Here is a 13,417-nt window from a genome sequence, read left to right on the forward strand (position 1 = left end):
CCGCTTTGTAGCCCATGCCTTCCTCACAGCCTCCAACTCCTGCTTCTTCCTGAAATCCAACCTTGATTCCAGCTCTTCTATGAAATCTCTAAACATCCTTTTCACTTACAGCTAGTACCCCATGGGTGGTCTGAAAACAAGGGCTATCGCAGTCTCAGTGCTTCTCCCCAAGTCCCATTCTGAGCACCAGGCAGGACTGCCCGTCACTGCCCACATGGAGCAGGTGCGGTCAGTGACTTGTGAGTGGAAGGGAGGTGTGTAATTTCTGGGTGGAAGCATCTGGAGTGATAGTCACTGCTCTTCTCTTTCCCTCTGGCCCTCCAGGCAGTGGTTAGAGATGGTGGTTGATCTGCCAGCCTGGGACCTGAGTGACAGTGGTGAGTGGTGCCCCCCTGCCCATCTGGGTTGGACATGGAGCATGAATGAGAAATGAACTTTTATTTAAGCCACTAAGGTCTTTGGACTCTTTTGTTACTGCAGCATAACATAGTCTATCCTGACTGATTCAGCTTTTTCTCCATCTCCTTCAGTGTGAGAACTTAAAGGTCTGAACTTTGATTGCTGGGAGGCCAAAGAACTAACTTACTTACTTCTGCACAGATTGAATTATTTTGTTAGGCCCTGACATTTTCTTTGGAAGTTCTGGACTTTGTGTCATGAAATGACAGGATTCTATATAAACTTTTCCCTAATCTAAAAAAGGTTCTTGAGGCAATCTTCATCTAAAGAGACTTCCTCTTATATTTCTAAGTAGCTAACATCAGTGATCTTAGTTGAGGGAAAGTCCTGTGCAAAGAAAAGTTTTGTGTGGATGGCTACTTTATCTATAAATTTCCCCAAAGCTTATCATCTGCCTAGATCACAGAAGAAGGATCCACAAATATTTGTCTAAGTGGTAGGAAAGCACAGGTCGTTACCTTACGCACTGCACTGCTTCTCAAAGCGGGACACATTCTTGGCTTCTATTGTAGTGGCACCCGCCCAGGACTTTCCTCTCAGTTGATGGGCTTTCCCTGGACAAGTCCAGGACCCCTGTAGAACAGCCCCTGGAGCTCCCCATGAAGGCCTGCGCTGCCCTTCCATTTGTCAGTGAGTTCTTAGCTGAACTGCTTGATTTCTTTTCCGGAAAGCCTGGGTGAGGGCTCTCCTTTGGGTCGTGTCCTCTCCTGGGCCTCGGCTGAAGGCCCTGGCTCTCTGACACATCGTGTGGCTGAGTCTGGTCCCAATAGCTCCTAGGTTAGTAGAGGCTGTTTTTCCCATCGCTGTATAAAATCGCTGCAGCCAACATGGTGTCCCTAGAAAATGTTCCTTGATGAGCACTCCCAGTGCTGAGGACCTCTCCTCTAGCATTGTGTCCCCCCGCCCTCAATGCCATTCGGGTCTTCTCGTTCCCTTTGCCTCAGCTTTGGTCGAGATCACAGGTGCATCAAGTCCTGACTCCTGGTACCTGCTTCTTGGGCAGGAATCTGCCACACCAGGCCCTTCCGTTTCCCTCCTGAGGGGCTCCTGAGCGGCTTATCTGTAGCCCTCATGTGGCTGCCAGTAACAATTAACTTAGGACTGTGGGATGCCCAAAGCCTAAGGGCAGAAAAAGGGTGGGCTCTTAGGAATAAACGGAATCCAGATCAAAAGCTACCAGGAAACGCTCCCTCCTTCCTGCTCCCCTCTCAACTTTCTCCTTGTCTCAGCAGACCAGAAGCCTGGGATCCACGTCATCGGAACCAGGGCCACCCAGTGCCTGGGTTTTGCATCTCCCAGGAGGGGGCTGGGTCCTGAAGAGCATGGTTGCCCGTGAAGACCATATGGATGGAGTAGAATGACCAGCAGCAGTTCCAGAAGGCGTGGGGCGGGGGGCATTGCTTGTCCAACAAGACAAAGCAGATCCGGAACCCAAAGCAGCGAGGAAGGTCCTCCTTCAGAGCCAGTGCCTTCCATCACTGCCACCCATTAGCCACCACCCCTCACGGTGCTCGCCTGCTCGTCTCCACGTCTTTATTGCTACCACTCGCCATCCTGAAACACCCGTGCTCCTTGCCAAGCAATGATCCCTTTTCTCCTACAAAACTCACCATCTGCACAAATATTTTCAGCAACCGTACCATACCCAGGAATCCCTCCTGTTCCTGTTTATTGTAGACCGGGGTAGTGCAGGTAATATGTACATATAAATACAAGTGTCGGCTGTGGTCTTACTTCTCCTGTAGCACTTGGTCGAAGTGATTGGAACCCCCTAATCTCAGGGCTGTGGCACCCCAGAGCCCTCCCAAGTTTGTTGTGAAGCATCCAGAGCTCCCACACCATCTCTAGCCACATGGAGTTGATCCTGGCATAAAAATCACACCATTTGTGTTCTAACAAGCACAACAAACTAGTAAGTGACCACTTGTGTGAAATCTATGTGGACCTGGCTGAGTTTATGAAAGCTTTCAGTGTGGGCCAGAGGAGGGGTCCCCCGGCACCAGCACCTCAAAAGGCAGGGGAGCCCCACCCCCGGCACCAGGCACCTAAAAAGGCAGAGGAGTGAGGCTCTCTGCCCAGAGGAGCCCACACCAAATCTCGGGTGTGTGTTTGTCTTTCTCTCCCATTTCTCAGCAAGCTCTGTTCTTTCCCTCATTTCCCAAATAAATTCTTTTTACTGGCCTAACCAAAAAAACCCAAAAGACAAGGCAGGGGCTGGTGCCAGGCACCTCAAAAGGCAGGGGAGGGTCCCCCCAGCACCAGGCACCTCAAAAGGCTAAGCAACTCAGTGACAGCTGGGCCCACGCTCTGCCGTCGCCCCCGCACCCCTCGAGGCTTAGCCCTCCTCCTCTTGGCCTCCCCTCTCATTCTCTTTCTGAAGCAAAACCTATGGATCTCCCCTCCTTCCAGGTCTTGGAGAATGTGATTATGTCAACTTGCTGCCTCTAGTGTGGAACTGGAGTTCGCACAGGAAGATGGAAACATGAATGGTTTGCTGCCGTGTCCCCACCCAGGAGGGTGGCAGAGCTGGCCTTCCATATAAAACACGGCACCTGGGAGAGGATGGTAGAGACCACAATCCCCGGAAGAGGGTGCTCAGCCTCATCGGGCACAGGTTCCTCCCACAGCTCATCCAGAGCCAAGGGGTCAGGGCAGGGTGTGGATACAAGAAAACAATGCATGGACTTGCAGCATCTCCTCCCTCCCTCCCTCTCTCCCTCCCTCCCTCTCTTTCTTTCTTTCTTATGACCACAAGGGATATGCCTGAGCAAGAGCCAGGCTTTCAGCGTGCTGACTTGAATTTGCTCTGAGAAGGGAATACGCGATACTGCCAAGGGAAGGGCTCAAGGCGGAGCCAGCTGGACCAGGGCTGGGGTGGGCCGGTGACAGGCCAGGAGAGCTTTGCACTCATCGAGCAGAGCAGCTGTGGAACCAGCTCTCCAGAAGAGCCCCCAGTGCAGGCTCAGGGGGTATGGAAAGAAAACCCAAGGCTGGGAACTGAGGAGGCAGAACGTGCTGGAAAGCGGCAGCTAGGCTCAGGGGGGCTGAGTAAAGGGCCAGAGGGCGGTGGCAGAGGAGAGGCTTGGTGGAGCTGCTCTGTGGGGGGCTTGCAGGACGAGGAGAAGCATGCCAGGTGAACGGCCACTAAGGCCAAGCCTCAGCCTGAGGTCAAAACGTGGGCTCAAGAGCATCGGCACGTGGCTATGTAGGTTGCGTGGATGGCACGCTCATCGACTCGGCCGGGGCGAGTCAGAAGGGCATGTTGGAGGTGACAAAGCTTTATACCATCACATAGAAGGGGCTGAAGTCATCTGTGATCAAGTTCAATTAAGCTCAGCAACGAGTGTTTCCATCCCTCCACAACATGCTTTACTGACCTAAGGATTTCACGTTGGGAAGACGTGATCCAGGAGACAAACAGTGGTGCGGCCAATAGGAAATCGGCTGGAGAATGTCATTTCCTGGGGAACTCGACACGCCTACAGCGTGTGACACTGGCAGAAGATGTCAAAGCTACGCTCACGGACCTTCGAGAGGAGGTCGACGGAGACAGACGCACAGGGAGAAGAGGAGGCTGGAGCCTGCCCGCCCTATTTTGATGCTACCGTTGTCGCACTGTTCATATTTTATTTCTGCTGCGAGTCCTCAGAGTTCAGCCTGGTGACTGCGCGATGGTCGGGGACACTCCAGAAGCTGATGTACAAGGAGGCCCCAACACAGGGCTGAGAGCAGCAGGCTGGGAAGACAAAACAGGAATAGTGCTACACGAATCACCTGTGCCCGTTACACAGTTTCCCACTATCTTACAAAGCACAGGTGCCGAGGTCAATATGTCAGCCTAAAGGAGCTAGAAGAATTATAGAGTAAAATTACAGGATTTGAACTAAGGAAAGTTAAGGTGTCCCATTTACTATGGCCCAGTTTGGAGCTATGTGATTATGACTTGATGGGCATCACTGTGGGACCCTCCAACCCTCTTGCCTTTAAGTTTGACAACCAACCACTGTATGGTATTCATATCTGAAAATCCAGATCGCCTTAATATAAATTACTCTTATTAATGCAGTTAAAAAAACTTGAAATAGTCTTTGTTTCCCTGTGACTTGAGGTTTTTAAAATTATTTCATTAAAATGTTGAGCATCTTGATTCCAATCCATAAAAACAGCAAGCAGGATAGCTTGCAGATGGCTGCACAAATGTAGGCTTTGATGCTTTAATGTTCTGTCTTAAAAATAGTTTGTTTTTTTAAACAGCTATTCTAAAACACATTTAATAGAGAGGTGCCAAATAACTGCATCAGTTAATATGAAGTAAGTCCTAAATTGCATGCAAGTCAAGATATTTCATAGTTAAATTTGCATATTTTTCTCGTTAACGTAGAAACCATATTTTTGCCTACTTTAAGTGTATTCCCCATTATAGCTGCATCTTTCTGCATGTCCTTTTTGTGTGTGTGTGTCCCCCTTTTTTTGTGGCGTGTACATGACAAATAGAATCCTCCGGTAAAATAAGCCGTTAATAACAGCTTATTAATTTTGGAAAACTTAACAGCTATTCCATGACATTTTGATGTCTTTCCAGAATGAGCCTCTTGGTATCTTAACCTCTTAGGGAAGTAATTTTACTTTCTTTTCCCAGGGACACCAAGGGGATGAAGGAGGCTGGACTGTCGTGGTGGCATAAGTACAAGCCACAGGACACCAGAGGCCATTCCCTTCCGTGGACCCCTCAGAGTGGACTTGCCTCTGTGCAGGCTAAGTGTGCACCCTCCAGACTGCTCTCCAGTGACTGAATATTTTCACCCAGATGATGAAAGCTGATAGAAAATTACGAACCATTTCCTGGGTGCCATTTTAATACTTGCGTGAGCCTTCTTAGAGTTCCCATTTGAATTAGATCTCATGTTTTTCACATTTTCAGAACTCGATCAGTGTTTCACAAATTGCTGTATCCAATTCAGGGTTCACTTTGAGCTTAATGATTAATGGCATCTTGTAATCAGAATGTGTTCCTTTCTCACCAGATCATCCGGGTAGACTGTCTCCCGATTTCATTAGCCCTGCTTGGAGTAAAATGGTTAAATAAGGGGAAAAACACTATGATTTGGGTAGTTTTTTGGATAGATTTAAAATCTTTGTATATGAAACTACTAGAGTAAAATACTTAACTGTATGTTGGAATATGTTATATGCTCAGAGAATGAAATCCTAGATTATCCCAAGCTGGGAATCTATTTGTTTAGCCAGTCGTTTTCTGTCCACCACTCGGAATAGGCTTCTCTGCCGTTGTGTGGATGACCTGTCAGGTTTACCTCTCACTCTTGATTGTTTAAAATGTGATCATTTGCTTGCTTATCCCAGGGTGCTACTGCTGTGAGGCTGAACATTTGCACAGTGTCCAGGTGTGTCCACATGACCTCAATCATGAAACAAATCACGTGCATCGCTTCTTTAACAGGTGGGTGTTTCATGCCAAGAGATTGTCCTTTAGCGATCCCACAGGATGGGGTAGGAGGCTCCATATCCATTACGGTAAATGGTAAAGCTTCAAGCCTTCCAGATCATGGTGGCAGAGCCCAACAAGACGCTCCAGGATGTTCTGTGACTAGTTCTTCAGCAAAGGTGGTCCACGGAGAGGAGTGAAGGAACCGAGCTGCCCTGTCCTCGCAGCTCGTGTTCTGCGTCGCGCGGGAATGCTCTACGACATGCCACTTGCCCCTTCCTTAAGGAAACACTTTATGGTTTTCTACCATCTAAGTGGAAGGTGACAGAAGATAATATGGTTTTATTAATATGGTTATTTTAGAATAATCTTTAAAATGAAAAAATGCTGTAGTGACCAAAACAAAACCAGAACCACAGGCTCAGCCTGGCTCGGGCGGGAAAGCCCTGCTCCTCCGAGGACGTGGGTGCTGCACAGGAGGGTCCGCTGGAGGAGAGCACCTGCCCCAGGGTCCCGGCGAGGGGAGGCACCTGCGGCAGAGGCCCTCGGCAAGGTGGCACCTCGCCGGGCGTGCCTTCTCCGCGCCGGCCCGAGGCGTTCTTGAGCGGAGGGGGCAGGTACTCAGGGGCGCCTCCTGCAGGAGGGGCCAGGGAAGCGCGGCCGGCTGCTCTAAGGGGCTCAGGGCCGCCTGAAGGGCAGGGGCCCTGGGAGCTTCCTCAGCCCAGCGTTTGCCACACTTATGTGGACTTAACATCTGCTCGCCCACCCGCCCCCATAACACCTGCCGACATCTGGGGGAACCCGGGCTCTGCAGGACGCCTTGGACGCACAGGGAAACCTGAAAGGAGCTGAGGCCCCTGGCGAGAAAAAGCTGAGACTGTGGGTTTGCAGAGGTGAGCACCAGTGTGTGCAGACGGGGGGGGGGGGGGGGCGCAAGGCTGGGCCCGGGGCCCTTCTTCCTGGGTAGGAGGCTTGCCCAGTAAGGTGGCGGCAGGGCCCTGACTGGGGTGCTGTGGAGGCCACTAGGTCAGTATCTGGCTCATTCGAGAGGCCCCAGGCTGGCAGCTCACCTGCCTGCACCTGACCCAGGGCCTCCTGCCAAGGGTCATCAGGCTGTTCTCCAGAACAAGCTTCGTGTGACTCCTCCCTCCCTCCTCCTTCTCTCCCTCCTTCTCTTTCTTCCTTCCCTCCTTCCCTCCCTCCTTCTCCTTCCTCCTTCTGTCCCTCCTTCCATCCCTCCTTCCTTCACTTGGTCAGCATTTGGGGTGCCATTGATGGGGGTTGGTAAGTCCAGATGAGTAGCCCCAACAAATCAATAGATGGAACAAAGTAACTTTTCAAACCCAGGACGATCTAATTAAAAAGCCTACCCCAGTGAGCTTTAAACTTCATCACACTTGAGAGTCACAAAGGAAGCTTTTAGAGATGCATGTTCCTGGAGTCCACACAGGAACCAGAGTCTCTGTGTCTTAACGAACATCCCAGGACATTGCTGTGCGGCTCGCACAGCCCTGCACGGTGACCTGGCATTTAGAAACCCACTGGTGGTAAGCCAGGTCTTTGCAGTAGAGGTGTGGCAACTTCTGAGCTTGTGCAGGCGCCAACAGGGAAGGTGTCAGAGGAGAGCTCTGCCCTGGTGACCCAGCGGAGCTGCAGCCTGCACAGCAGAGACCTGTGCAAATGCAGACTCAGAGACCTGTGCACCTGCAGACTCAGAGACTTGTGCGCCTGCAGACTCGGAAACCTGGGAGCCTGCACAGTGGAAACCTGTGCACCTGCAGACTCAGAGACTTGTGTACCTGCAGACTCGGAAGCCTGTGCACCTGCACAGTGGAAACCTGTGCACCTGCAGACTTGGAAACCTGTCTGTGTACTTGCACAGCAGAAACCTGTGTGCCTGCAGACTTGGAAATCTGTGCACCTGCATAGCGGAAACCTGTGCACCTGCACAGGGAAAACCTGTGCACCTGCACAGCAGAAACCTGTGTGCCTGCAGACTCAGAAGCCTGTGCACCTGCACAGCGGAAACTTGGGCACCTGCACAGCAGAAACCTGTGCACCTGCAGACTCAGAAACCTGTTCCCTGGCACAGAGGAAACCTGTGTGCCTGCGTGGTGGAAGCCTGTGCACCTGCAGACTGGGGCGTGCGGACCCACAGTGGGCGATGCTGCTCTAAACCCCCCGGAGTGACGCTCTGCCGGGTGCTGGGCGCTTCCGTGACTTTGGCTGGCCCCCCTTGCCTGTTCAAGGTCAGTCGCCTTTCACTTTCACCCAGATTCACCCACGTGGACCTGCCTCAGAGCTACGGCAGATCTTTAAAAATAGTTAAGAATAATGACAATGATCATCCTACTTCAAGCCTGAAGCTCGCCAAGCATTTTTTTTCCCAAAAATATTTTCAGAGTGTCCGTCATTGCTGTGGGCAGGCTTTTATCATTGGCGCCCTCATCCTCCATTTTTTAGCGGGGGCCCCGTCTACTTTTCTGTACGCTTAGTCGAGCACGCGGATGATACGACCATGGCAACTCGTTGGAAATGCTTCGTTTGGGGGGACTGCCCTGGGGTGTCGTGGTGGGCTAGTTTAGTAGTGGCACAAGAGCAGCCCACGTTGGACAGTTCAGCGGCCCCTCAGGCAGTCCATTCCAAACTACCAGCAACGTTTTAGAACTGCATTAAAATGTACCCGCTATCCAAGTCCTTCAGTCTGTATTTACCACTTCAGCTTGCTCCTGGATTCCCCTCAAGCTGGGGTACAGCTGACATGGGTGACTCCACCTGTTTCTTTCAGGAGACAGAGTTAAAGCCTCTCCTTCTCCTGTGTTCAGAGAATAAGAGCAGCCACAGAACCCTAGGACAATGTCTAAGCAAAGGGAGGTCCTGCCTGTCCCCTCCTCATTTATTAAACGTCCATCATGGGGCAGGCGTTGCTCCAGAACCCGAGTGACACAGGAGAGAAGGCACAGCCACGGCTCTAAATGGCCCCACTCTCTGAATCTTTTCAAAGAGGAGGAGCCGAGAGCTATACGGTAACTGCTTTCAGCAGCAAACTTCACCAGCAGTTGTGCCAGCCTCCCTGGGGCCCTTTCTGCCTCGCCGGCCTTTCTCTGGAGGCTCCCGTCGAGGCCACAAGCCTGGAAGGATGCGCCTGCGCCGATGGGAGCCGAGCTGGACACTCGGCTGGAATCCAGCCAAGTCCCTTCTGGCTAGCAAGCCCACAGCCCGTGACCTTGAGCTTCTGACCTGAGAGGCCTCGGGGCTGTGAGGCCACCTGTACCTGCAGCCTCGTGCGCACCGCAGTGAGACAGCACCTGTGTGAGTCAAGGGAAGGAAGGAGGTGACGCAAGGAACAGCGAGAGCGAGAGGCAGCCGACGGGAAGCCACGCAGATGCGCAAGCTGAGACGGCGGCCCTGCGGCCAGGGGCTGCCTGGGCCCCACCTCCCAGCTCCCGCCTCCCGCCAGTCCTGGGGCTCCTGGGACTGCTGGCCGTGGTGGCCGTGCAGGAGCCGGCACTTCGTCTGAGCTCACGGGAGTCTTCCCGTTTCTTGGCACCTTGGTTAGGGCCCAGACAAACGAGTCTTCCAGGGCAAGACAGAGCATTGCAGCTTGTGACTGTGGAGGGACCCCGGCCAAGAGCCCCTTCCCCCTTCACCCCTGCCCCCCTGGGACCTCACCCAGATGATGGGCACGGCCAGTAGAGCCCCTTCCCCTGTCACCACCGTACCCGCCCTGGGACCTCACTCAGACGATGGGCACAGCCAGTAGAGCCCCTTCCCCTTTCATCACTGCGCCCACCCTGGGACCTCACCCAGACAATAGGCACAGCCAGTAGAGCCCCTTCCCCTTTCATCACTGCGCCCGCCCTGGGACGTCACCCAGATGATGGGCACGGCCAGGAGAGCCCCTTCCCCTGTCACCACTGCGCCCACCCTGGGACTTCACTCAGACGATGGGCATGGCCAGGAGAGCCCCTTCCCCTGTCACTACTGCCACCCTGGGACGTCCACCGGGAACACCTAAGTGATGAGCACCCAAAGACCAGCGTTGGCTGCAGAGCAGAACGGGGGTGTCAGAAGGTCTGAGTTTGAACCCAGTTCTGCCACTTCGGGCCTTCCTCACCCTTGCTGTGAAGTGATCTGTCAACCTGAGCCTGCTTTTTCACAGAAGCATATCTAAAAATAAAGGGGGGGCGGCGGCGAAGGCCAACTCTACACTAGAGAACTGGAAATCCCTCTGTCATCTGGTGAATCTGTGTGAAGTTCAGGCACCGTTTCTAAGGTAGAAGGACTTTGGCAACCGACAGGGAAATGCAGCTTCTGGGTTCCGGCGACAGGCGGCTGGGTGGGGAGCTGAGCGGAGCCGCCCGCTGCTGCACGCGCGCTCAGGAGCCGCTTGCCCTGTGCCCCGTGGAGTCCCGCTGCCCCACCCACACCCCCTGGTCCTGACATCCAGGAGGTCTGCCACCCCCTCGCCTGGACTGTGACACCGTGACAACGCACGGCCCTGGAATGCCCTGGCCCTGGGTCCCAGTCCCGGCCCTGCTCATCAGTGGTGAGACGTGGGCCAGTTGCCTCGGCGTCCTCATCTGTAAAATGGGGATACAATTTCAGCCTCACGGCATTTATTATGAGGACTGAGTGGACACGTTGTCCCTAGTTCAGGTTAGCTCTGCTGCTTTCCTTCCTCTTGGCTTTACTTGCATGATAATTGTGTTAGTCAGGGATCTCCAGGGAGCAGGAGCAACAGGAGGATCTGCAGAGGATCAGATTTTATCAGAGGAGCCCACCCATCGTCTGGGTGACGTCCCAGGTGGGCATGGAGGGGAGACTGCAGTAGAGTTTTTGCTTCTCCTGGAAGATTCATTTGACTTGATGCTTACCAAGGATCCTTGGCTGCAAGAACAGAAGCTGCTCAGACAAACTCAAATGCAATGCAGGGATTGTGGTAAGGCTAAAGCAATAATTCCAACAAATTCTGCTTTCACAGAATGTATCTCCTACTTGGGGGAAGGGAAGACGATTCACAAGTAAACACAAATACTTACGGCAAGCCAGAGTGTGGAATGTACAGTGGAGAAAAGTAAAGCAGTGAGAGGAACGGGGCAGGGGGCGGGGCATGGTGTATGTGTGTGTGTGCAGGTGTGCAATGGGATCTGGGGAGGGGGAGCCAGGATGCCTTCACTGAGAAGGCAACATTTGTGCAGAGATGGGATGGATGGTGGAGTGAGCCAGGCTTGTCCATGGGGATGTGTTCCAGGTAGGGGGGGAGCTGGTGCTAGACCAAGGTGAAGGGTTCCAGGTAAGGGGGAGCTGGAGCTAGGCCAAGGTGAAGGGTTCCAGGTAGGGGGAGCAGGTGCTAGGCCAAGGTGAAGGGTTCCAGGTAAGGGGGAGCAGGTGCTAGGCCAAGGTGAAGGGTTCCAGGTAGGGGGAGCAGGTGCTACGCCAAGGTGAAGGGTTCCAGGTAAGGGGGAGCTGGAGCTAGGCCAAGGTGAAGGGTTCCAGGTAGGGGGAGCAGGTACTACGCCAAGGTGAAGGGTTCCAGGGAGAAGGGGAGCTGGAGCTAGGCCAAGGTGAAGGGTTCCAGGTAGGGGGGCAGCTGGTGCTTGACCAGGTGCAAGGGGAAGTGTGCTCAGACAGTGGGAGCCAGTGTGGCTGGAGGGCCATTGACAAGACAGGTGAGGGAGAAGACAGGGTCACAGCAGGGCATCTGAGGAGGGGGTGGCAGAGTTAGGTAGGGTCTGCTAGGACGCTGCCAGGGTCTAAGGGAGACGGGAAGCCCCTGGCGGTTCAAACAAGGAGTGATAAGATCTAACTGGTTTGAAAGGACTACTCTTTTAAAATAGTGACTACAGATTAGAGGCAGCAAATAAGTAGTGTTGGGGCTTGTTAGGGGCTGAAAAACTGTTATCCAAAGATGAATGGTGTAAAAAACCCACAAAACACCCCAAAAAATTAGACATGGCGCTCAAAGCCTAGGGAAGGGCCAAACCGCTGACGTGTGGAACAGGTCCACAACCCCTTATCTCTAGTTCTGAAATCCCCCAAACTTTTCTTAGCTCAATTAGCAACAAAATATCTGGTATTTGTGGTCTTTACCTACTTAACGTGAAAATGCATGTTTAGCTATAAGACCCCCTCTGGGTGTGTGTGTGATATACAGTCTACATACCATGTTGCCTTTAAAAATATGAAAACTTCTGGGTCTGAAGCATATTTGGCCCCAAAGGTTTCAGCTAAAGGATTTTTGGACCTGTACATGCTTTCTAATTCCTGGGGGGGATCACAATATAGCATGCTATAGTATTAATGATTATAGTGATAATATTGAATTATTTAAAGGTAATATTGAATTATTTAAAGGTAAATTTAACTTATATTAGCACACTGGACTTTAAAAAGTAGAGAATTGTACAATATACAATAAAAAGAAATCCATCCAAAAAAGTTATTTAAAAAACACTTGGGTCCTAAAGTACCACAGTGTTCTGGAAAGCTAATTCATGTAAAATAACTCATTCTTTCATGAGGTTGGATAAGTGATAGACTGTTGAATTAAATCACCAGCTAAAGCAAAGGATAATGTTTAATTTTTATAAAAGTTAAGTGAATGAAATCTGTTCTCCCTCCTCGCTTCCTAAGCATAGATCTTCTTCCTCTTTGTCAAGAACTGTGATGAGTCTGAAAGTTTATATTACTTTCAAGCAAACAAATTAGCCTGCCAGTTTCATGGATGTTGGTAGAAGACATGAAACTCCTGGGTTAGAGATATAGAAATTTATTACAACAGTAGCCAGCATATCAGCATTTCTTTGCTGATGAGCTGAACCCAACTTCCCACAGGACAATTGCAAAGATGGCCAGACATACATAGTGAGTAGCATTATTGGAGAAGAACACTGAGCCTAGAAAATTTAAATTTTCTGTATGATCAGCAATCATACCTGCCCTTCTTCTCCAGAGGGATACATTCATTATCTTTGTCATCCGAGGCTTGGAGAACCGTCTCCTAATACTCTTGCCTCTCATCCTTATCTAAAATTTAATATCTAAAATCAAAGGAGCTGACAACTCTAAAATGAAGTATACATGGGTTTTCCTCACTCCATTAAAGACCCCAATATTGTGCCTGCCAGCTGTTGTACTGATTATGCCTTACCTCCTTACTCTACATGCTAGTTCCAGACTCCATGCAACTGGGGAATACAAACCTTAGTGCTGGATGAATCTTAGGCACCAGTTTTGTGAGGTTTTATCCATTTATCTAAAGCTGGAGATGGCAGAGTATGAGTCATGGGCCAAATGCAGCTTGCGACTTACTTTTGTACAGTGCTCAAGCCAAGAGTGGTTTCACATTTCTAAGAGGTTGCAGAAATACAAAACACGATATAGAAGGAGATGAAATATAGACCATATGAGGCAGAGAAAGAGAAAGCCCACAAAGGCTGAACTATTTACCCTTTACAGGAAAAGTTTGCTAATGCCTGTTCTAGAACTTAATGGAAACTAAGTGAGTTATGG

At 51.2% G+C, this 13,417-nt stretch overlaps 1 pseudogene; it reads left to right on the forward strand.

The window, feature by feature from the left end:
- Positions 1-214: 214 nt before the first annotated feature.
- Positions 215-4,301, forward strand: LOC101414392 (N-acylneuraminate-9-phosphatase pseudogene; annotated as a pseudogene).
- Positions 4,302-13,417: the final 9,116 nt, after the last annotated feature.

Source organism: Dasypus novemcinctus, chromosome 28 (genome assembly GCF_030445035.2).
Source record: "Dasypus novemcinctus isolate mDasNov1 chromosome 28, mDasNov1.1.hap2, whole genome shotgun sequence".
NCBI lineage: Eukaryota > Metazoa > Chordata > Mammalia > Cingulata > Dasypodidae > Dasypus > Dasypus novemcinctus.